Genomic DNA, 25,367 nt, shown 5'->3' with positions numbered 1-25,367 from the left:
TGGGAAGAAAACTTTTTTGGGAAAAAGTGGCTGATTTTGGTTTGGCTGTGAAGTGTCAAAATGTGTTTTTCTCAGTATGTATCATTTATCATGCTAAGGCTTATTGATCTCATGAGTATAAGTTTTGATGTCTATCAATTCTGCAATATTCTTATTCATTATCTCCTTTTACCTGGTCTTTCTTCCTTCTCTCAATAATCTCCTTCTAGTACTTAATTAGATGTATTTTGAGTTTTTTTTTTAATTCACTCTTCTATGTATTTTAACCTTTTACCTAATGTTTTATTTCTTCATCTCTCTGCTCCATTCTGTGTCTAATTGGCTGACACAGCTTTTAAATTATTGCATTTATTTTTCCTTTTAGTATTTTTATAAGTTATGTCCAGTTGTTTTTATTTTTATTTATTTTTATTTTTTAGACATTTATTTATTTTTGAGAGACAGAGCATAAGCGGGGGAGGGGCAGAGAGAGAGGGAGACACAGAGCCTGAAGCAGGAGCCTGAGGCGGGGCTCGAACCCACAAATTGTGAGATCATAACCTGAGCCGAAGTTGGACGCTCAGCCGACTGAGCCACCCAGGTGCCCCTATTTTTTTTTAAAAAAATTTAAGGTTTTTATTTATTTTTGAAGGAGAGAGAGACAGAGCATGAGCGGGGAGGAGCAGAGAGAGAGAGAGGGAGACACAGCGTCTGAAGCAGGCTCCAGGCTCTGAGCTGTCAACACAGGGCCCGATGTGGGGCTTGAATTCACAAACTGTGAGATCATGAGCTGAGACAAAGTCAGATGCTAACTGACTGAGCCACCCAGGCGCCCCTGTCCAGTTGTTTTTATAGTGTCTTGCTCTTATCCAAATTTTCAGGTCCTTCTTTTATTTGTATAAATGTATTAAAACACATGCATTTTGTATGCTTTATGTAATGCATAAAAACTTAGCATTCTGCTGTGGCTTTTTAAAAAAGAAATTATTATCCATGTTGATCTGTGTGTCTATTTTTTAAAAGTGAGTTTACGTCCCTTGTAACTATATTATGGGAATTATTTGTTGTCATATTTTAAAATAATTCATCCAAGAACTTTTCTCTATCCTTTTGCCAAGTGCTAGGGGAGTGCTAAAAATCTTGAAACTCTTTATCTTAAATTTTTAAATTCAGTGTCTTTGAACCACATGGATGGTAATTTAGCCTATCCTCAAGGGGAGGCAGGATTGTGGTAAGAATTTTTAGTAAGAGTTTTCATACCTATCCCCACCACAATACATTTGTGTCTCAAGGCTATAGTAGGCAGGAATCTGGCCAAAACAAGTTGGTGTTTTGGTTTGGTTTGTTCTGATTATGTCTAAGTGTGTTTTATTCTGGATTTTTTCCAATGAATGTGTGCCTTTCATAAATTCCAGCTTCATGAAATGGCCTCTTTGAAAGTGAATTTCAAAACGAGAAATTTGAAGCTACTAGGGAGAAATTGACAGATGCCCTTTGGCCACATCCACAGGTGTCTTAGCTCTCTGGATTTGCTTTTCATTGTCTAGTCTGTAAGGATTTGTCTTCATCTCCTTTTAGCTTAATCATGCATTTTAAAATATGTTTTATTTAAAAAAAATAAATAAAGTAAAATAAAGTAAAATATGTTTTATTTTTTCTTTTACTTTTTGGTGTTCTCCCTACACTAAACTTATAATTTTATTTAAGGAAATAAATAATTTTAATTAATCTACCTAAAAATGTTATTAATTCCAAAAATCAAATATGTGTTATCATTTTTTATAGATAATATGATGAAAGACAGAATATATTGTTTGGCACCACTTTGAGGTACTCTCTATAGAACTGAAATTGTTCCATGTCTCTCAGACAACATCCCACATTGAAATTGATTAGTCCTATCCATTCATTCATTTATTTCCTTACATCTACTTGACATTACCACAAACTTCCAATTTTATAGACTAATTAATGCAAAGAACTAATCAATCTGATTATGCACTTCCAATGAGCAAATGATGCTATTTATCATTGTTACTTTTAATGAATGAGATTTATTTTTCATCTGTTGTAAATGTAAACATGCCTCTTGATAAGAAACAATTTTCAAAAAAGACACCTCTATATTAAATTCTAATAAATGTGACTATATCACCAAACAGATTGTTTTCTCCAATACTTGTGTGTCTCAATAATACACAATAACTTTTTACAAAATGAATCTATTTTTCTTCATGTTTCATTGATGGTATCGGTCTTGAAATTTAAAGTTTGGTGACATTCATTTTGTCTTATCATAATATAAAACTCTAGTATTAAATGCTGACCTAATGAAATATGGATTATTTTTTCCCCTTTTAAGAGACATTATGTCATTGGGAAATAATATATGTTTAAACACATATGGGATTATTGGTTCTAAATGATATCTCTTCCATTCCAGAGTCCGTACACCTTTAAATGACTCAATAACAGATGTAAAATGCAGAGTGAATATAAAAATATTAGATTAATTAAACCGTGAAGTATAGTTAAGCTGAGATTAAAATATTAATTTTCTTTATGTCTATGGAATACTGATAAGTTCAGCCTTCTCTTTTTCAAATACTGCTTTTGTCTATCATCATTATAAAGCATCACTATCAGCCTCACTTAAAAGAAAAATTGAATAATATTGACTTGCTTAATCAGAATTTTAATAATATAAATCATATTTTCTGTAAAACATGAGATTTAGCATGCTTATTTGGAACTTGCTATAAAAAAAAAGTGGGACACTCTTTTCTCTCCCACAGGGTATGTCATATTTCTGATAGATTATTATTCTTTAAGCTCAACAAGAAAAAAGAAGTATGTTCCTAATAAATTTTGGGAACAGTGATATAAAATACTACAGATTATCAATCAATATATTTGCCAATAATGTTTCACTTTATATATCTGTGAGAAAGCAAGATTTTGGCCAAACTATGGCTGGTCCATCCATATATCTTCTGCTGTGAAGGGGGAAGGGAATTTTGTATCAATTTTAAAGTACAAAATTTGGAATTAAGTAGATACCTGGGAGAAAACTGGAGTGAGATTTATGATCCCTTTCCTGTAGTTATTTAGAACATTATAATGCCCATAATGATCATGATTTAGATCAGTGAACAAGAAAAAAAAACCACTTTAAATCTACTGAGCTTATTATTGGGTCATAAATAGTTATGGGTATATACTCTTTGGGGTTCAACATGTGACTGAGTCAGAAAACAGCTTAATTTGGTCTATCACAGGGACTTGCTTTCCATATAGTAGCAGTCTTTATGAGTGACCTTTATGAAGTATAACAGTGAGGCATAGGCTCATGGCAGTGAATACATATGTATTTATATTTTAAAAATTTTTAATATTTATAAATTTATATTTATTCATATTCTTGTATATACTTAGCATATATATGTTAAATATATTTTCTGTGTGTATATATTACTATATATTTTTACACACAGGTATATGTAGTGCATTTTAAATACTGTATTACTTTGTCTTTTTATATTTTTTATAATGGTACAGTAATGAACTTTGTTGTTTTTTTTCTCAAAATTTTGTTAAATTCTAGTTAGTTAACATATAGTGAGTGTAGTGTAGGTTTCAGAAGTAGAACTTAGTGATTCATGACTTACATATAACACCCAATTCTCAACCCAACGAATGCCCTCCTTAATACCTATCACCCATTTAGCCCATACCCCACTCCCCTTCCCTCCAGCAACCCCCAGTGTGTACTCTATAGTTAGGTCTGTTATGGTTTGCTTCCCTCTCTTTCCCCCCAACTTCCCCTATGTTCCTCTGTTTTTGTTTCTTTAATTCTACATATGTGTGAAATCATATATTTGCAAATAGCAAGATTTTATTCTTTTTGATGGCTGAGTAATATTCCATTATACACACACACACACATATGTATGTGTATAGCTTATACATATATATATGAAGTGGTATATACATAGTAAACAAATGGTATATATATAATATGATGAATTTTAAAATGTGGGATTTTAATTACATATATTTAAAATACTGTATGTAATATTATATATTTAATCTTAAATGTGGGACTTAATATTATATATATACCACTTATATATATTATATATACCACGTCTTTATTCAATCATCAGTCAGTGGACATTTGGGCTCTTTCCGTAATTTGGCTATTGTTGATAGCATTGTTATAAACATTGGGGTACATGTGCCCCTTTGTAACAGTATTTTTGTATCCTTTGGTTAAATACCTAGTAGCACAGTTGGTGCGTCATAGGGTAGTTCTATTTTTGACTTTCTGAGGAAACTCCATGCTGTTTTCCACAGTGCCTATATCTGCATAGTTGATTTCCAGAAATGGAACTACAGAGCTGCTGAATATGAAAGACAGCTTGATCCAATTTACTTCTTCTTTCTGACATGTGTGCTTCTTATTTAATATCTTTCCAACTTATTTAGAAATGGACACATCAAATTCATTTTCTGATTTAAAATATAAATTCTGACAAAATTCCTTGATCTATTTTTACTACATAAAATATGTAAGTTCTGCATTGTGATATTTCTGATTTTTTTTTAACACATTTCAAATGAAAACAGTTTGGATTTTTGTTTCCAGGAAACACATATTGAATATGACTTGTTTAGCACTCAAATGCATTTAGAAACTCATGCATTATGGCACTGTTTCTACATATAACTACAGAAATATGCAGGTGGTTTCTCAGAAGTAAAAAAAAAACAAACAAACAAACAAAAAGAAAACAACAAACAAACAAACAAAAAAAACATGATAGAGCTCCTCCTGCAGATTTCACAAAAATGTCTCACAAAGACATGGTCATTTTGTTGGTGGTGGTGGTTTTCACAGAAAGAGAGAACGCAAACACTTGTAATTCATATATATTGATGGAGATCTTGCTGACAAGCTCTAGGTTTCAATAGAGATCTTTATTTCCAAGTATGTGTATAGCTTAACACCATATGTCCAGCTGTCCTGCCTGGAATGTTCACATTATATGATTCATTCATCTGGGATCCTGATTCCAGATGCTTGACCCATAGGTATGTCTTCCTAACTACCCATATTTCCCTTCTATGCTCATTTCCGTTGTTTTAGGTGCTTTCTCCAAACTTGGCAACACATCTCATTTTCAGAATCAGAAGTCCTTCTATCTAGTCAGCTCACTAGTTGAGAATCTTGTCTATCCCATCCATCTAGGTAATTGACCCTAACATCATCAATCTTAGTAGAATTTGCTTTTAAAAAAATTTTGTTTTATAGAATGGACACAGAATGTTGACAGTTTGGATAATTAACAAAAAAGAGTAATATCTTTTATTATCTAGTAATTTCTAAATTTATAGAGACATCATGGACCAGTGGGAAACTACTGGAGCAAGAGTGATGAATCCCACATTCCGGTCTGTCCACATATAGCAAAAACACACAAATAAAAATACTGTGTAATATTCAGCATGACAAACGAAAAAACCTGTATAATATTAAGCAAAACAAATAAAACAAGTGAACAAAAAAAAAAAACCCTGTATAACATCAAGCAAGACAAATAAGCTTTCTAGACTTAGGCATACAAAATGGTGAACACATGTTGATCTGTCTACATTCTAAGGTTCGTGTGATGATTAAATAAGAATAATATCTTTTGTATTAGCAAATGCTCTTTAAGCACTTTCCTAAACACCTAATGGATGTAGGAAGAATTTAACTTTTATCCCACTTCTGAGAAATAAGAAATTAAGACCCAAGGGGTTGAATGATTCATAGAAGATATTGAAACATAACTATACCCCAGGACTTCTGATTTCTACTCTATTTTGGATTTTATTGTGCAAAAAGTAGGAAATGTTACTGTCCCCTTAACTGAGTATAAACATTACAATTAGGTTATATTGCCCTAATATTATAAAAGGATCTTAACTTCTCATTTCCATTTATATATGGTTTTATAGGACTAAAACAAATATTGAGGGATTTTAAAAAGTCTTTAGTGAAAATATTTTAATTCATTCAGAGTTGTCTTCTATAAAAATATTTGAAACACTGACATCATTCAGTAGGTCTTCTCCCAGGGATGGCAAATAGCCTTTTAAAAATCATCTTTTAAAGGTGACCGCAATGATGAAAAGGTGCCATTTGCCCTACCACATTAAAACCCTCAGTCATATTCCTGTTCATATGGCCAACACTGACCCAGATGCCAAGCTGTGAAACACAGTTCCCCACAGCAACAGCTGGTTGCTTGGCAGCCTCATTAAGTGTCTGCACTGGCCCCTGTAATATTGTCTGTGGGTCTCACACGTCATTATGCTGCTGATAGCTGCTCCGGGCTCTTGTGTCCTTCTGCTTAACTTGTCCCCTTGACTGATATGTTTCCACAGATTTTGTTAATTTTACTAATTTATTTTTAGGCAACCATCATTTGGTTCTTCTTATATACATGAAAGGCTATCCATGGACAAAATAAAATCTATAATTACTTTCCATCTTAATTCATTGAGAGGTAACAGTGCTTATTTAAATTTCAACATGGAAAAGGTATTTTCCTATGACCACCTCTCAAACTGAAAATGAATGTAATTTATATGATTTGTATGTAGTAATAATGATCAGATCCATTCTTTCCTTGAGAAGGGAACTCATAATCCTTAACCACAGGACAAATGGTACTACCAAATTTATCTGTTGGCATTTTCCTTCCTGTTAACTTAATTACTAAAGTGTTTACAAATTCATAACACTTAGGATAAAAGTGAAAAACAGATAAACCTATCAATATATTAATCATAACGCTCTAAACAATCAACTACACAAACTGACAAATGTATTTTTCCAATGGCTGTCTTGGTATAGAGAGAGTTGGAAAGGGAAGTGCCCTGAATTTAGATTATATATGGAATCATGTGCAGTACTGAATGGCTTGACTTAGGAAGAAAAGATCAGAAAATCAAAGGGAAAAGGTTTAAGGACATAAGATAGCACATAAGGAAAGACAAGTAATTTGTTCTCACAGAAATAATATGAGTTTGTCTTTCCTATCTATAGAGCCTTAGCCAGTGCCATTCTCTGCAAGCTTAAAAAATGTTTGCCCAGTGGGATAGGATCTCACATAATATCACATACATCACATCCAAACAGGGATCCCCTCCTCTAGCAAAGGAGTTATGAAGTGAGCCAATGAGCATAGGATAATCTGATACTTTAACCTAGAACCAGGTGGCCTAATAGAGCATTTGACTAGCCTGTTGGAGATAAAGCAGAAGTACAACCTCAGATGGGATATCATCCTCCAGGAATCCATTTATACATTGAGCCAAAGAACTTTGTATGGTATTAAATTCCAGTAGGAAAACAAAAACAAAAACAAAAACAAAAAAACAACCCTGGGTCTGGGAACTAAGAGGTAGAAGTAAATGTGGTCTCACAAATCTGGGTTCTGCAGAGTTTGATGTCCTGTTCTCCCAAGGAGGAATACTTTCACCAGGAGATATAGCAAAGGTCGCATTAAATATAAGGTACAGCTGTTGCTGGCAGAGTAATTTTTTATTGCATATTGCATATTTATTGTGGACTGTACAGAAACTTTGGGGTCTGGTATTATTTGTGTTGACTCATAGCAAATAGTAACATTATTGGTTGATCAATTAAATCCTGTGGTGGTTTGGCTTTATGCTTTCTTTGGGTGTGTTTGTGTGATGCTGGGTGTTTACTAAATCCATCTAACTTACTCGGACTTAAACATCAATATATATTTCACTTCATGTTCAATAGCTAAGATCTTTGCTCCGTTCTTTCAGCCTTCCATCAAGTCCATTGCTTCTGGGTGCACAGTGTCTCCCTGACACATGTGCAACTCAGGGTTCAGCCAGGGATTTGAGAAAAGTTTAAACAAAGAGTTGGAGCTTTCCTCAGACGGAAGTCCTTCCCAGGATTTTCTTCCTTAGTTTCCAGCTGATTTGGAGCCTCAAACTCTGACACTTCAAGCCAAGGAACTATAGCTCTCTTTTTGAGTATTGGCTGACACATGTTCAGTCTTAAGAATGCCCTCAACAAAAAGCCACACAGTGGTGAAACTTATCTAGTCTTTCTTTCTTTCAATGGTAAAACGCCCTTTAGGTCCTGTCTCTTTTTGGACACTCTGCAATACCATTATATAGTTTTTCTGTTAAATAATTCATCTGAAATTCTCAACTGTTATTATTGGATGGTACTATTCTCAAAGATTGGACTGAAATGCCAATTATTTTTTTTTATTACTTTATGTATATTCTCTATAAGTTTGAACTCAGCTTGGATATACGAGACAATCCTCGTACTTTTTTAAAGATAAAATTAATTCAGGATACCCAAACAATTAAATATCTGAGGCCAAAGAGCAGAAAGTATGGCAAACCAGAATTTACCACGCCCTAGGGTAAAGATGCAAACATAGGAAGGAGTGCTACTGAAGCAAGAGCTGGGATTATCCAGGAGAAGCAGGGACTATATAGGGGCCACTCTTACAAGGTGTGGAACCATGAAGGACACTCAGCTGCTTCCAAATATATTGCTTAGGTCAGAGAGAAACAAAGAGAAATACCCAAGCTCCCCTCTTCCTCCTGTTCTTAAGCTTCCGTTAGCAACCTCTGTTAGCTGAATCCAACAGCAAGGTGGCTGATGAGGGAAGCTGATAAGTGGAATACTCTCCTGAAATAGTGAGCAGAATAAGCTTTGGGCAACAAAGAGATTTGAGATCAAACAAGACCAGAAGAGAAGTCATTCTTCATACTTTCCCAAAAATTATTTTTGTAATTTACCAAGAACTTATAATTTGCATGTTTAATTTATAGGAGTTCAAAGTTATGAAATAGTTTTCTTTCTCCTAGATAATGGAAGTGATGCAGAATATTTTAACTTTGCATACACATTTATTTGAACTCAACTATGTATCACTTTTACATTACTATAATCAATCTTTTATGCAGTTGTTATTTATATGTATCACATATGTACAATTTTCTTTGCTCTCATTCCTCTTGCATCTTTCAAACTCAATGGATGTCTCCTTATGTCACAAGTGTGTTCTTTAGAATTTATTTAGGGAGATTCTGCTCATGGCATATAATTTTATTGTGAATATATTTTTGTTTAACCCTAATTTTTGAAAACTTCATTCAAAAGGAATAGGATTCTTTACTTTTTTCTTTCAGCACACTGAACATATCATTCCACTGTTTGCTGGTTTCCATTGTTTACATTGAAATATGTGTTGTCAGTCTACTTGTTGTTCCTTTGAAGTAAAAAAAATTGAAAAAATGCCAATAAATATGAATCACAAAATATAAATAATTTTTGGGTTACACTCGGGGATCAGACTGACAAAATTAAGCTAACAGATTACTTTATTTCACACTATGTAGAAAGGGAAGATTTGTGTAAAACAAGAGATTTTATAATTTGCACATCTTTTATTTTAAAGGTAATCTGATACATATTTTCCTCCCTACTTGGCTTTTCAACTGCTATACTGGTCAATTAAGATATGAACCAATATGAAAGCTGTTATTATCCACTAAAACTAATTTATTTCTCCCCTTGAGTATTTTTATACATTTTAGTAATTTCTTCATATAAATGCAGAAATGAACATAATATGCTTTAATTTGTTGAGGAAACAGCAATGCTACAGAGTAAGTTTTTCATTTTCCTATACTTCTATTAAAGATTTTCCCCTTTTCATCTCTATTTTAAGAAGTCATTTTGCCAAAATAAGAAAGTGAGGCATATAAAATAATATCAGGTATAATTTTTTTTAGAACTTGCTTCTAATCACCAGCTCATTTTCATTTTTATCAGGATGTTTTCCAGCAGAGCACAGCATAAAAAAAGCTACTCTAATGTAAATATCCTAAAATATATGGTTTTAAAAGAAAATAATATTGAGATAGGCTTTGAGGATATATTGCCAAATTTTAGGATGCCCAAGGACATTCATTCAAAATTATCTGTCAAGCAATTAATAAGGAACATTTTTATTATTTAGTTCTACAAGTAGGCAGGATTGACATTTTCTTACCCGTGTCAGAATTCTCTACCTAATTAGAATTGTAGGCATGAGATTATTTTTCATGTAAACTAAACAATATAAATATTTCTAAATATGCACAGCATTCATGTATTATCAAGAACATTAAAAAATTACTTAATTCTCAACATCTAATAAATATTTCTCAATTATTTCAGCCTGGAAACCATAGGTGAAAAAAACTGGGCATGGTTTGGCATAACACAATAGAATTTTATGTGAAGTTTATGATAGAATGTTCCAAACCAAAAAATCTATAAAATTACACAGACGGTTATACTGGTATTCTAGTTGATAGGCCATAAAAACACTGTGAACAAGAGATGTAAAATAGGTTTCATTTTGCCCTTCTGCTCTGAAAGAATGTTGCTGACAAGAGCTCCAGACTGTGGAAGAACATGGAGTAAGATAGTGTGGAGCCAGGTCTTCAATAAACTTTGGGCTAATCTTGCATTTGTTATGAAAATTGGTAAGGAGTCATACAAATTTCTCTGCAGTTCTTATGTACAAATAAATATTTAGTAATAGCTTGTATTTATTGTATACTTTGTTTTCTTCAATATTGTGAAACATTCATTAATCAATGCAATGGCCAGGTATTTAAAATGGCTTTGTTAATTCTTGATATTTAAACCATCATAAATGATTAATTTAAAGCAACTGTGGTAATTTTATTCAGTTTACTAGAAATCATTTTAGAAAAAAGAGTTATGTTACCACATTCTGGGCAAAATGCTAGGCAAATTAGTGCCCGCCAGAATGCTTTCTGATATGAGATAAGAATGAAGAAGAGATTATAGATGATAGATGATAGATAGATAGATAGACAGACAGGGAGAATGATAGATTAAAAGTGACAGTCTTGGAGGACCTGGGTGGTTCAATCAGTTAGGTGTCTGACTCTTGATTTCAGCTCAATTTTGTGAGATAGAGCCCACTTCAAGCTCTGCGCTGACAGAGTGGAGACTGCTTAGGATTCTCATTCTCTCTCTTTCTCTCTCTCTCTCTCTCTCTGTCTCTCTCAAAATAAACAATTAAAACAAAAAAAGAAAGAAAGTGACAATCTCTTTTACCTTTGGATATTGTCTGGTAATATGTCCTGAAATGTCTATAGCCAACTTGAACCAAGAATTGCTCTAAAAATAAAATAAAAACTTCAGAGACAGTAAAGCAGGAAGATTTAAAGAATGTGGTTAATTGATTGTCTTTGAGCCACTGAATTTACTAATCATGGAGTCATCATACCTTGGGAGTTTTTAATGTGAGATTATAAATATTGTTATTGCTTAAATCACTTTGACTTGGTTTTCCACTAGCTGCAAATGTATGCTAATTCACTCCCTACTGAAGAAATGAGGAAGCAATGAACCATAAGGAATAAGGAACTAAGTAAGATGCCCCCAGTTACTCAGGATATATCCAAGTTATAAACCTAAATATACCTACATCTAAAGCCTAGCCTCATTTCATTGCACAATGGGAATTAGCTAACCTATGTCCATCCGGGAGGTTATTTAGGTATATCAGAAAATGCAACAACCCTCCCCCATAACATCCTGTAAAGTTCAATTCCAAGAAAAAAGACATACATAAAAGAATGTGTTTCTCCAACTATTTAAAAGAAGATGACAAAACTGATATCTTAATTTGTATGTAATGATTCTTAATGCAAATAAAAGTAGAGCACATTGAGTCTGGATTGCAATTCTGACTGCCACAAAAGAGTAAAAATTTTCTTATGTAAACTTTTTGGTTTGTTGCAAGGATACACAATGTCTCAAATACCAAATAATGCTTTTATCATTAGCTTTAAATATTAAAACAAACAAGTTAATTGATTTTTAGTGTTTTTTTCTTAGAAAGTAGAGTTTGTTTAAAACAAAAAGTAAAATAAAAAATTCAGTTTGCTTTTAGAAATTTACAGATGTTTCAGTGAGGCATCTGTTATAAATTTTTAAACCTGCTCCAAGGCAAAACAATTATCTTGTCATAGCACCCTTTCTATTATCTACCCCTTCATCACTCTTAAATACGGCTTTCGTATATTTGGAGTCAGAGTGTTTGCAGATAATCAATATGATGCTAAGGGTTGTTTTGGTTTGCTTTTTGTTTCTTTTAAACTGGTTGGAAGTAATATGTAAGGCATGGTGACAAAGCTATTTAACTAAATGTTTTCACCAAATAAACTACTTTTATCATTTCTTTCCTGCTATAATTTAAACAATTGCCTTCGGTGCACTGCAAAATCTTTTATATTTAAGTGTTACTAACCACATTTTCAGATCAGGATTCAATTACTTTTTAATTATTTACTAGATCCACCTACTAATTTTCTCTTTGTTTTACTAACATTTTTTTTTTTGTTTTCCATCAAAAGGTTGTTTTACAAGATAAAATATTTAATATGCTCCTTTAATAAAGAGAGGGTAAATTCTGGGGTAAAAGTGTTAGCAGAGAAACTAAAGAATTTGGCTTGTAAATAAGAAAAGTGGTTTTGAGTCTGTAAGGTGGAATCTTTGAGAACTGAACTTCTCACAGTGATTAATATCAATAATCTTTGTGTTTCATAGACTTTGGTCTTGTCTCTTGTATTCCACTAGCTGCCATTAGTGGAAAGCAACTTCTCCTGCAAAAGGGTGGGGATTATTTTTCTGGTTGCCTCTGCAACATAACTGGGGATCAATAAATATTAGGGCCACCTTCTCTTTCTAGATCTCCCCGCTCTTTGATGATGGAAAGGATGTCAAGGCCTCCTCAAGAAATTGAAAGATAAACAAATAGCACACTTTAAAATCTGTGGAAAACTAGTTCACTGAACATTTCTAAACCGTCATAAGAATCTTTTTCATTATCCATGCCTGGAGTTGGTTGAATAACAGCCACCTGAAGCTCTCTGCTCCTTGTCATTAGCACCTGTAAATGTTATCTTAAAAGGAAAATGGGTCTTTGCAGATAATATTAAGTTAAGGATCTGAAATTGGGAGATTATTCTGGATAGACCCTGATAATAAGCATATCTTTATAAGGGGAGGTAGAAAAAGATTTGATGTAGGCAGAAGGCAATATGATCACAGAGGCAGATATTGGAACGACATGGCCACAAACCAAGGTTTGCCAGCAGCCACCAGAGCTGGAGACAAGGAAAAGATTTCCCCCTACAGCCTCCAGAGGGAGCACAGCTCTTCCTGATATCATGATTATGGCCAAGCGATGTTGATATTGGACTTCTGCCTTCCAGAACTGTGAAGAAACAAATTTTTGTTGTTTTAAGCCACCAGCTATGTAGCAGTTTGTTATGGCATCCACAGGAAATTAATAAAATAATATAATTGTTAAAAATATACTTGGGGGGGGAGGAGCCAAGATGGCAGAACAGTATTGGAGTTTTTTGTGTGTCTCGCACATGAAATACCACCAGACCAACACTAAACCATCCTGCACACCTAGAAAACTGATTTGAGGATTAACACAACAACATGCACAACCTGAACCACAGAATTCAGCAGGTACACGGCGTGGAGAGGTGAACTTGGGAAAAGAGAAGCCGTGGCGGGCAGGGAGCTGCTTTTGCAGGTGGAGAGAGGACAGAGACCAGGGGGAGAATACGGGAAAAGCACCCCTCCCCAAAAGCAGCTGGAGAGAAAGTAGAAAATTGGAAACAGCCACAGGGACTAAACTAAACAGGGAGAAAGGATAAAGGAGAGGGTTTAAATTCCATTAACACTGTAAACAAGGAGAGTGCAGAGTCTGCAACTCCACAGCTCGATACCTGGCAGTGCTGTGGTGGGAAGGGTGAATCCGCGCCCTCCCCCCAGGATCAGAGTTGGGTCCAGGAGGTTCTTGGGCCACATGGGGAAAAGCGGTTCCACTGCTGGAAGGACATTGGTAGAGACTGTTGAAGCCACCTGGTCCCAGCAGACCCCAGAGAATGGCCACATTCACTGGTGCTGGAACAAGGTCTTAAGGGTGAAGCCTGGTGCCAGATGTGTGCTGTGATTTTCCATAATCCCTGAAATGCTGCTGCTACACTATCTCGCAAACTTTTTCTGGGGCGGGCTGGCACCTGGCCACAGTCTCGGGACACTGGCAGCAGCAGGATCCTGCAAGCGTTCCTGGATGCATCTGACATCCGGTCATTGCTCACTGAGACCCTCCCACAGAGGGGCAGAATGGGTCAAAGCCACAGTCCTTAAGAAGTAAGGGGCCGGGGAAAACAGCCACATCTGAGACAAAACTCAGGAGAGAGGTACTGCCTGGGGCTTGGTCATGGACAGTGAAAAAGCAGGGAGTGGACAAAAGCTGAAGACAGAGGACAAGTGTGCTATTCCTGATTAGGGAGAACAGAGTTCTGATACTAGAGACTGGGTAGCTGGGTGATGCCATTTTCACTGCTCCTGCACATGTGCATACGAACCCGTGGGCGCCACAACACTCCACCCCAGTGGGCTAGCAGTGCCATCTAGTCGAGAACGGAGGAGTTACACTAAGTCGTGCCCAACTGGGCCAACCTTGCTCTTCAAGAACACAAGTCTCACAGCCTGCTTAGTTTATGGACTATAAAGTGCTTCATAGACTGACTTCTAGAGGAAAATGAAATAATTTCAGTCCTATTTCAATCTATTAGCAGGCCCATCTATTTAGTTTTCTTTCTTTCTTTTTCTCTTTCTCACTTCTTTTTCTTGAAATGGAAAGAAAAAAAATTATTTTTATTTTCAATTTTTATTAAAAATATGTTTCTTTATTTTTTTACTATATTTTTTAATTTTTGTGTAAATTTTTTCAAATTCTATTTTATTCCATCATTTTATTTTTGTATACTACAGTGTATTCACTTTCCAAATTTTCAAATGATTTCCGTTTTTTTCTTTTTTCTCTTTTTCATTTCTTTTCTTTTTCTTGAATACAGAAAGAGACATAATTAATTTTTATTAAAAATCTTTTTCTTTAGGGGCGCCTGGGTGGCTCAGTCAGTTAGGCGTCCAACTTCGGCTCAGGTCATGATCTCGTGGTCCACGAGTTCGAGCCCTGCGTTGGGCTCTGGGCTGATGGCTCAGAACCTGGAGCCTGCTTCCGATTCTGTGTCTCCCTCCCTTTCTGCCCCTCCCCCGTTCATGCTGTGTCTCTCTGTCTCAAAAATAAATAAACGTTAAAAAAAAATTAAAAAAAAATCTTTTTCTTTAATTTTTTCTAATATATTCTTTACTTTTGTGTAAGTTTTTTCAAATTCTACTTTACTCCCATCATTTCATTTTAGTCTACTTCAGTGTATTCATTTTTTCAAAATCTCAAAGGATTTCCTTCCCCCCACTTTTCTTCTCTAATCTATCAAACCACTTTCAATACCCAGACCAAAACATACCTAAGATCTAGCATCATTTATTCTATTTGTGTGTGTGTTTTTAAGTTTTAATTTTAATATTTTTTTAATTTCAATTTTTCTACCTCATTAACTACTTTTCTCCCTTCAAAATGATGAAACGAAGGAATTCACCTCAAAAGAAAGAGCACGAAGAAACGACAGCCAGGGATTTAACCAACACAGGTACAAGAAAGATGTCTGAAACAGAATTTAGAATCATGATAATAAGAATACTAGCTAGCGTCAAAAATATATTAGAATCCCTTTCTGCAGAGATAAAAGAAGTAAAAACTAGTCAGGATGAAATAAAAAATGCTATAACTGAGCTGCAATCACGAATGGATGCCACCGTGGCAAGGATGGATGAGGCAGAACAGAGAACCAGCAATATACAGGACAAACTTATGGAGAATAATGAAGCAGAAAAAAAGAGGGAGATTAAGGCAAAAGATCATGATTTAAGAATTAGAGGGGCGCCTGGGTGGCGCAGTCGGTTAAGCGTCCGACTTCAGCCAGGTCACGATCTCGCGGTCCGTGAGTTCGAGCCCTGCGTCAGGCTCTGGGCTGATGGCTCAGAGCCTGGAGCCTGTTTCCAATTCTGTGTCTCCCTCTCTCTCTGACCCTCCCCCGTTCATGCTCTGTCTCTCTCTGTCCCAAAAAAAAAAAAAAAAAAAAAAGAATTAGAGAAATCAGTGACTCATTAACAAGGAACAACATCAGAATCATAGGGGTCCCAGAAGAGGAAGAGAGAGAAATAGGGGTAGAAGGGTTATGCGAGCAAATCATAGTGGAAAACTTTCCTAACCTGGGGAAAGACACAGACATCAAAATCCAGGAAGCACAGAGGACCCCATTAGATTCAACAAAAACTGACCATCAACAGGCATATCATAGTCAAATTCACAAAATACTCAGGCAAAGAGAGAATCATGAAAGCAGCAAGGGAAAAAAAAGTCCCTAATCTGCAATGAAAGACAGATCAGGTTTGCAGCAGACCTATCCACAGAAACTTGGCAGGCCAGAAAGGAGTGGCAGGATATATTCAATGTGCTGAATCAGAAAAATATGCAGCCAAGAATTCTTTATCCAGCAAGGCTGTCATTCATAATAGGAGAGATAAAAAGTTTCCTAGACAAAAATTAAAGGAGTTTGTGACCACTAAACCAGCCATGCAAGAAATTTTAAAGGGGACTCTCTGAGGGGAGAAAAGACGAAAATATAAATAGATAAATAAATACCCAAAGCAACAATGATTAGAAAGGACCAGAAAACACCACCAGAAACTCCAACTCTACAAGCATCATAATGGCAATAAATTCATCTTTCAGTACTTACTCTAAATGTCAATGGACTCAATGCTCCAATCAAAAGACATAGTGTAACAGAATGGGTAAGAAAACAAGATCCAACTATATGCTGATGACAAGAGACCCACTTTAGACCTAAAGACACCTTCAGATTGAAAATAAGGGGATGGAGAACCATCTATCATGCTAATGGTCAACAAAAGAAAGCCGGAGTAGACATACTTATATCAGACAACCTAGACTTTAAAATAAAGACTGTATCAAGAGATGCAGAAGGGCATTATATCATAATCAAGGGGTCTATCCACCAAGAAGACCTAACAATTGTAAACATTTATGTACCAAATGTGGTAACACCCAAATATCTAAATAAATTAATCATAAACATAAAGAAACTCATCGATAGTAATACCATAATAGTAGGAGACTTCAACACCCCACTTACAACAATGGACAGACCATCCAATCAAAAAATCAACAAGGAAACAATGGCTTTGAATGACATACTGGACCAGATGGACTTAACAGGTATATTCAGAACATTTCATTCTAAAGCAGCAGAATATACATTCTTCTCCAGTATACATGGACCATTATCCAGAATAGACATATACTGGGACACAAATCAGCCCTAAGCAAGTACAAAAAGATCAAGATCATACCGTGCATATTTTCAGATGACAACACTATGAAACTAGAAATCAACCACAAGAAAAATTTGGAAAGGTAACAAATACTTGGAGACTGAAGAACATCCTACTAAAGAATGAATGGGCTAACCAAGAAGTTAAAGAGGAATTAAAAAGTATATGGAAGCCAAAGAAAATGTTGACACCACAACCTCAAATCTCTGGGATGCAGCAAAGGTGGTCATAAGAAGAAAGTGTATAGCAATCCAGGCTAAAGAAGGAGGAAAGATCTCAGATACACAACCTAACCTTACACCTTAAGGAGCTGGAAAAAGAACAGCAAATAAAACCCCAAACCAGCAGAAGACAGGAAATATTAAACATTAGAGCAGAAATTAAAGCTATTGAAACCAAAACCAAAACAAAAACAAACAAACAAACAAAAAACAGTAGAACAGATCAATGAAACCAGAAGTTGGTTCTTTGAAAGAATTAACAAAATTGATAACCCCATAGCCAGTTTGATCAAAAAGAAAAAGGAAAGGACCCAAATAAATAAAATTGAGAATGAAAGAGGAGAGATCACAACCAACACAACAGAAATAAAAACAATAATAAGAGAATATTATGAGCAATTATATCCCAATGAAATGGGCAATCTGGAAGAAATGGACAAATTCCTGGAAACATATACACTATCAAAACTGAAACAGGAAGAAATAGAAAACTTTAACAGACCCATAACCAGGAAGGAAATCAAATTAGTAATCAAAAATCTGCCAAAAAAACAAAAGTCCAGGACCAGATGGCTTTCCAGGGGAATTCTACCAAACATTTAAGGAAGAGTTAATACCTATTCTCTTGAAGGTGTTCCAAAAAACAGAAATGGAAGGAAAACTTCCAAACTCTTTCTATGAAGCCAGCATTATCTTGATTCCAAAACCAGACAGAGACCCCACTAAAAAGGAGAAATATAGACCAATTTCCCTGATTAACATGGATGCAAAAATCCTCAACAAGATACTAGCCAACCCGCTTCAACAATACATTAAAAAATTATTCACCATGACAAAGTGGGATTTATACCTGGGATGCAGAGCTCGTTCAATATCCATAAAACAATTAACATGATTCAACACATCAATAAAAGAAAGGACAAGAACCATATGATTCTCTCAATAGATGCAGAGAAAGCATTTGACAAAATCCAGTATCCTTTCTTGATAAAAACCCTCAAGAAAGTTGGGATAGAAGGAGCATACCTCGAGATCATTAAAGCCATATATGAATGACCCAATGCTAATATCATCTTCAATGGGGAAAAATTGAGAGCTTTCCCCCTAAGGTCAGGAACAAGACAGGGATGTCCACTCTTGCAACTGTTATTCAACATAGTATTGGAAGTCTTAGCCTCTGCAATCAGACAACACAAAGAAATAAAAGGCATCCAAATCAGCCAGGAGGAGGTCAAACTTTCACTCTTCACAGATGACATGATACTCTGTATGGAAAACCCTAAAGATTTCACCAAAAAACTACTAGAATTGATTGATGAATTCAGCAAAGTTGCAGGATATAAAATCAACACATAGAAATCAGTTGCATTCCTATACACCAACAATGAAGTGACAGAGAGAGAAATCAAGGAATTGATCCTATTTACAGTTGCACCAAAAACCATAAAAATAAAATAAATCTAACCAAAGAGGTGAAAAATCTATACACTGAAAACTGTAGAAAGCTTACGAAAGAAATTGAACAAGATACACAAAAAAATGGAAAAAGATTCCATACTACTGGATAGGAAGAGCAAATATTGTTAAAATGTTGATACTACCCAAAGCAATCTGCATATTCAATGCAATCCCTATCAAAATAACACCAGCATTCTTCACAGAGCTAGAACAAACAATCCTAAAATTTGTATGGAACCAGAAAAGACCCCGAATAGTCAAAGGAATCTTGAAAAAGAAAACCAAAGCAGGAGGCATCGCAATCCTGGACTTCAAGCTATATTACAAAGCTGTAATCATCAAGACAGTATGGTCCTGGCACAAGAACATACATGCTGATCAATGGAACAGAATAGAAAACCCAGAATTGGATCCACAAATGTATGACCAATTAATCTTTGACAAAGCAGGAAAGAATATCCAATGGAATAAAGACAGTCTCTTCAGCAAGTGGTGCTGGGAAAACTGGACAGCAACATGCAGAAGAATGAACCTGTACCACTTTCTTACACCATACACAAAAATAAACTCAAAATGGATGAAAGACTTTAATGTAAGACAAGAAGCCATCAAAATCCTCAAGGGGAAAGCAGGCAAAAACCCCTTTGATCTTTCACACAGCAACTTCTTATTCAACATGTCTCCAGAGGCAAGGGAAACGAAAGCAAAAATGAACTACTGGGACCTCATCAAAATAAAAACTTCTGCACAGCAAAGAAAACAATCAGCAAAACTAAAAGCCAACCGACAGAATGGGAGAAGATATTTGCAAATGACATATCAGATAAAGGGTTGGAATCCAAAATCTATAAAGAACTTATCAAACTCAACACCCAAAAAACAAATAATCCAGTGAAGAAATGGGCAAAAGACATGAATAGACACTTCTCCAAAGAAGACATCCAGATGGCCAACCGACACATGAAAAAATGCTCGACTTCACTCATCATCAGGGAAATATAAATCAAAACCACAATGAGATACCACCTCAGACCTGTCAGAATGGCTAACATTAACAACTCAGGCAACAACAGATGTTGGCCAGGATACGGAGAATGAGGATCTCTTTTGCATTGTTGGTGGGAATGCAAGCTGATAAAGCCACTCTGGAAAACAGTATGGAAGTTCCTCAAAATACTAAAAATAGAACTACTCTATGACCCAGCAATTGCACTACTAGGCATTTATCCGAGGGATACAGGTGTGCTGTTTCGAAGGGACACATGCACCCCAATGTTTATAGCAGCACTATCAACAATAGCCAAAGTATGGAAAGAGCCCAAATGTCCATTGATGGATGAATGGATAAAGAAGATGTGGTATATATACACAATGAAGTATTACTCGGCAATCAAAAAGAAAGAAATCTTGCCATTTCCAACTACATGGATGGAACTGGAGGGTATTATGCTAAGTGAAATTAGTCAGTCAGGGAAAGACAAAAATCATATGACTTCACTCACATGAGGACTTTAAGAGACAAAATAAATGAACATAAGGGAAGGGAAACAAAAATAATAAAACATGGAGGGGACAAAACATAAGAGACTCATAAATATGGAGAACAAACTGAGGGTTACTGGAGGTGTTATGCGAGGGGGGATGGGCTAAATGGGTAAGGGGCACTAAGGAATCTACTCCTGAAATCATCGTTGCATTATATGCTAACTAATTTGGATGTAAATTTTTAAAAAATGAAAAATAAAAAATAAAATAAAATTTCAAAGGCTTTTAATACACCCACACACACACACACACACACACACTTTGGGTTTCTTACAAATTAATATTCAGTAGTCCCCCGCTTATCCATGGAGAATACATTCCAAGACTCTCAGAGGACACCTGAAACTACAGATAGTACCAGACTCTATATACTATGTTTTTCATATGTACATAAATAAATATATATAGGGTAAAGTTTATGTATCAGGCATACTAAGAGATTAACAATAAAATAGAATATTTTAACAATTATTGCAATAAAAAGTTATATGAATATGGTCTCTCTTTCAAAATATCTTATACTGTACTTATCCTTGTGATGATGTGAGATAATAAATGTCTATGTGATGAGAAGAAATGAAGTGAATGTCACCAGCATTGTGACATAGTGTTAGGCTACTACTGACTCTCTGATGATTTATCACAAGGAGAATCATTTGCTTCCAGACCACAGGTGACCATGGGTAACTGAAACACAGAAATGTAATACATAAATAAGGGGGTCTACTGTACTCCACCGTTTGCAACTATTTTCAAAATTCTGTGCCGATCATTCTTCAGGTATTCTAAACTTGGAAACCATAGGAGTTGGCCATAGAGAGTGGTGAGGATACTTCATTCCCATTCCTTATACTCAAGTGCCCCATATAACTTGTGAATTAAATTATAAATTTGATCCTATTTCCAGGATTTCCCTCACTATGATTATCTTACCCTACACAGGCACCTTAGGTAAATATATTTATTTGGGATTTATAAGATTACTTTTTCTATTGTGATTTTTGGGTCTGTGCAACTTCTTTTACCTCTAAAGAGCATAAATGTTATCTCAGGAAGATTGCAAATATGCACATATCATCCGTGTGGAAATAGGTTTATACTGACAATGGCCTAGCAGTTTACAACTTTTGTTTCAATTCCGATTGACAGGAATGGTAAGGATTACTTCAATTTAGGGACCAAGAGCTTATAAATCCTTTCAGAGAGAAACCCTATTCATAGTGAAAAGAAAGGTTTATCTCTGTAAAGAGTAAGGATTAGGTCGAGATTTGTGCCTTGCATGTGACCTTCTTAGTTCTAGTTGTGAGGTATTTAAAAGGTTTTCAATCATTTGATGAATTCAGAATTATTTTCATATCGTATCAAAGTGTTGCATGATTTTTATGTTTTTTTTTCTTTTGTGGTCACGGATAATTTTTGACAAAATAATGACTTCAGAAAGTTTGGCTCTCAAAGGACACTCTACTTTGCATGATTTCAACACCAAGTTTGTTGTCGCGCTGTGATTTACATTAATTGAATGATTACTAGGGGGAAAAATCCATAAACACAAGATGAAATGAAGTATTTTTTAGACATGAGATAGTGCAACTACAATTCTGCATAGAAACGACTACGGAAAAGAAGGCACAAGGCTTCAACCTAAATTATGTGAAAGCAAAACTGGAGAAAAATTATGGGCTATATAGCCAGACAGCATGTGAAAACTCTGCCTGGATATTCCACAGGAGTACAAATTACTGTGTACGGTGTCTTTTTCTGGTTATTCCATCACATTCAGACTTTTGAAAAGCAGTGAGACTGCTATAGATTTTGCTCTTATTTATGATTTCAATTTTTTTTTGCCTGTATGCATCTTTTAAGAAATAATGAGGGCCCACCAATACCTATCATTTTAAATCAAATCAGATCACATGTTCAGCTGATATAATTGGCATGGTCAGGTACTAGGTTACTCACTGAAGCCTGAAAGTTTAATTATAAAAGATTTTCAAACTAGAAATTCTATGCATTCTGTGGGAAGATCACTAACTTAGGAACAAAAAACTTGTACGTGAGCCAAATAGAAATCACTTTTGGAAGTCTGACTAAAATGAGAGTTACAGAAAGCTGCCAGGATTATGTGTTAGAAGATTGAAGAGTCTGGCTGCAAATTTCAGAGAATTTAATTCTGTTTGACACTGAGGAAAGAAATGTAAATTCCTTTATGTATTCTTTATTGGCTAATTCAGATGTCTCACAAAAAGATTCCACTTGGAATAAGAGAAATTTAAATTCTATCACATTAATACTTGATATTCTTACAGTATGAATTCATCTCTGGCATATAATGATTTATTAAATGGAGAGTTTTCAAATACACAATGACATTTTCAAGTATAATTTATGAGAGCTAATGCCATTTTTGAAAGCCATATAAGTTTGACAGTCTAAAAGTTTAAATAACAATCATTATGTGTTTCCTACATTTTTATCAGCTATTTTATAATCTTGTGGATCTCACTAAAGGGTAAGGTTATATGTTCATAACTTACAAATTATAAACCAGTGTTAATTGATTTCAAACCTAGCAATGCAGCTGGAGAAAATGTTTCAAGCTACCGTTGCTAGAGAAGTTTTAAGCATTTGTAGCTTTGAAATTTAAGCCCCACTAAGAGAAAATTTTCCGTAAACCCCTATATTGGAAAAAAACTATTAATAATTTACTTTACAGTAAAAACTGGAATATACTAAGAACATAGCAGGAGAATGCCTTATTTTTTTAAAAAAATCATAAGCTTAAACCTGCAATATGCTGTAGAAAAAAGAGATGACCAAAATAACACCATTTTGTTCAATGCTGTAGATTCACCAAGTTTTTTTTTTTTTTTTTTTTAGGTCTTAGAGAAATTCTCCAGGAATTTTATACGCTATTCTTCTTTTGTTGGATCATTATTCTCTCTAATCTCTACCTTGCCAGGTCCCACTTTTCCTTCAGATGTCAGCTTGCATGTTGCTTTCTCTTCAAGGCCATGTCTGACTGCTACCTTGTCACTCAAAGTGTAATTAGGTGGTCAGTATGTGTTCTCATTGTGTACCCTTCGCTTATCAAAATGCAGCAACTGTTACAAATTTATATGCTATTTATATTATCTTCACACGAGACCATTAACTCTCTAAGTTCAGAGACTGTCCTGATCACCTATGCCTAAATAAGTGATCAGAAAACAAGAGGTGCTCAATAAACTATTGTTATCTTATCAAGTGGATGGATTAATAAAGAAGTATGTTAATGGAAAAAGTGCAGACCGGATGCAGGTGTTCTTAGCTTTTCGGATAAGAAATATCATATTCTGTCATTTTTAGACACCAAGCAGATGCTATGGCCCCCAATGAGGGGGCCATGTAACTCATTTTAGTTAGACTTCCAAAAGTGATTTCCTGTTTACTAAATCATCATTAAAGAGATTGAACTTGACATTAAGTAAAAAAGAATCCAAATGCTGAATTTTAGAGATTATCTCAATTATCTGACAAAGACCCAACTTTTTAATCTAAGTTTGATGTAGTCACTAATATTTCCACAGCATTTGCAGGAATATAAATTGCTTCAAACTTTTGGCATAGAACTTGTCCATAACTCACCAAATGTAAAACCCATGTACACTTTGACCTAGCAATTCTAAAACCATGAAAAATATACATGGGAGAATATTCGGTTGTGCATGTTAGTGAATAATTATAGACAACCCCAAGCCTCATCTTTTGGAGACTGGCCTAATACATTATGGTATAATTAGATACCATGGAGCTATTTAAATTAATGAAGGTAGTTTAATTATATTTATATGAAAAAAGATTTCAAATGTATGGTTTGATGATAGCAAGCACATTATAGAACAATATATTGACTGGGATTATATTTTTCTGTTTATACTCATACCACATATATGTCCAAACATACATTCATTTATAATTCAACAAACATTCCTTGAGGAATCATATGCTAAGAAGTGCTCTGTTCAGGGAATATAAAGTGGTATATAAAATAAACATAGGTTTTGTTTGTTTTGAGAGAGAGAGAGAGAGAGAGAGAGAGAGAGAGAGAGAGAATATCTTAAGCAGGTTCCACACACAGCATGGAGCCCAATGTGGGGCTCTATCTCATGAACCATGAGATTGTGACCTGAGCTGAAATCAAGAACTGGACACTTAACTGAATGAGCCATCCAGGCTCCCCCTCAATTTTTTATTATATATTATAATGGAAAATAACACAATGTTTATAAGTGAATACAAAATGCTGTTGGAAAAGGCCCACCAAAATCTTAAACAATGCACACTTAGTCCAAGACTGAGATGGGAAAATGAAGAAAATGGTTAAGAACAGCTTTTATAGTTGTTCTTTATATTTTTAAATAAAGTGTACATTTGCTAACAATCAGCATGCATTTATTTTATATTGAAAAGAAAGAATGAAAACCTTTACTGGAAAACTTTAGTTGGCCCATGCCACTTAATTCCTCCCAAAGTTTTCTAAATTATCTCACATCATAAGAATTTCAATTCGAAACTTAAACAAGTTTTTTTTTTGTTTTGTTTTTTAGCAGACTTTTTTCTGAGGAGCAGTTTTAGGGTTATAGCAAAATTGAGCAGAAGGTACAGAGATTTCCCATATAACTTCTGCCCTCATGCATGCATAGCTCCCTCGTTATCGAGATCCCCCACAACAGTGTTACATTTGTTATAACTGTTAGACC

Source organism: Panthera uncia, chromosome F2, assembly GCF_023721935.1.
Source record: "Panthera uncia isolate 11264 chromosome F2, Puncia_PCG_1.0, whole genome shotgun sequence".
NCBI classification, from domain to species: Eukaryota; Metazoa; Chordata; class Mammalia; order Carnivora; family Felidae; genus Panthera; species Panthera uncia.
The sequence above is the reverse complement of the archived record's forward strand: the minus strand, read 5'-3'. Positions refer to the sequence as shown.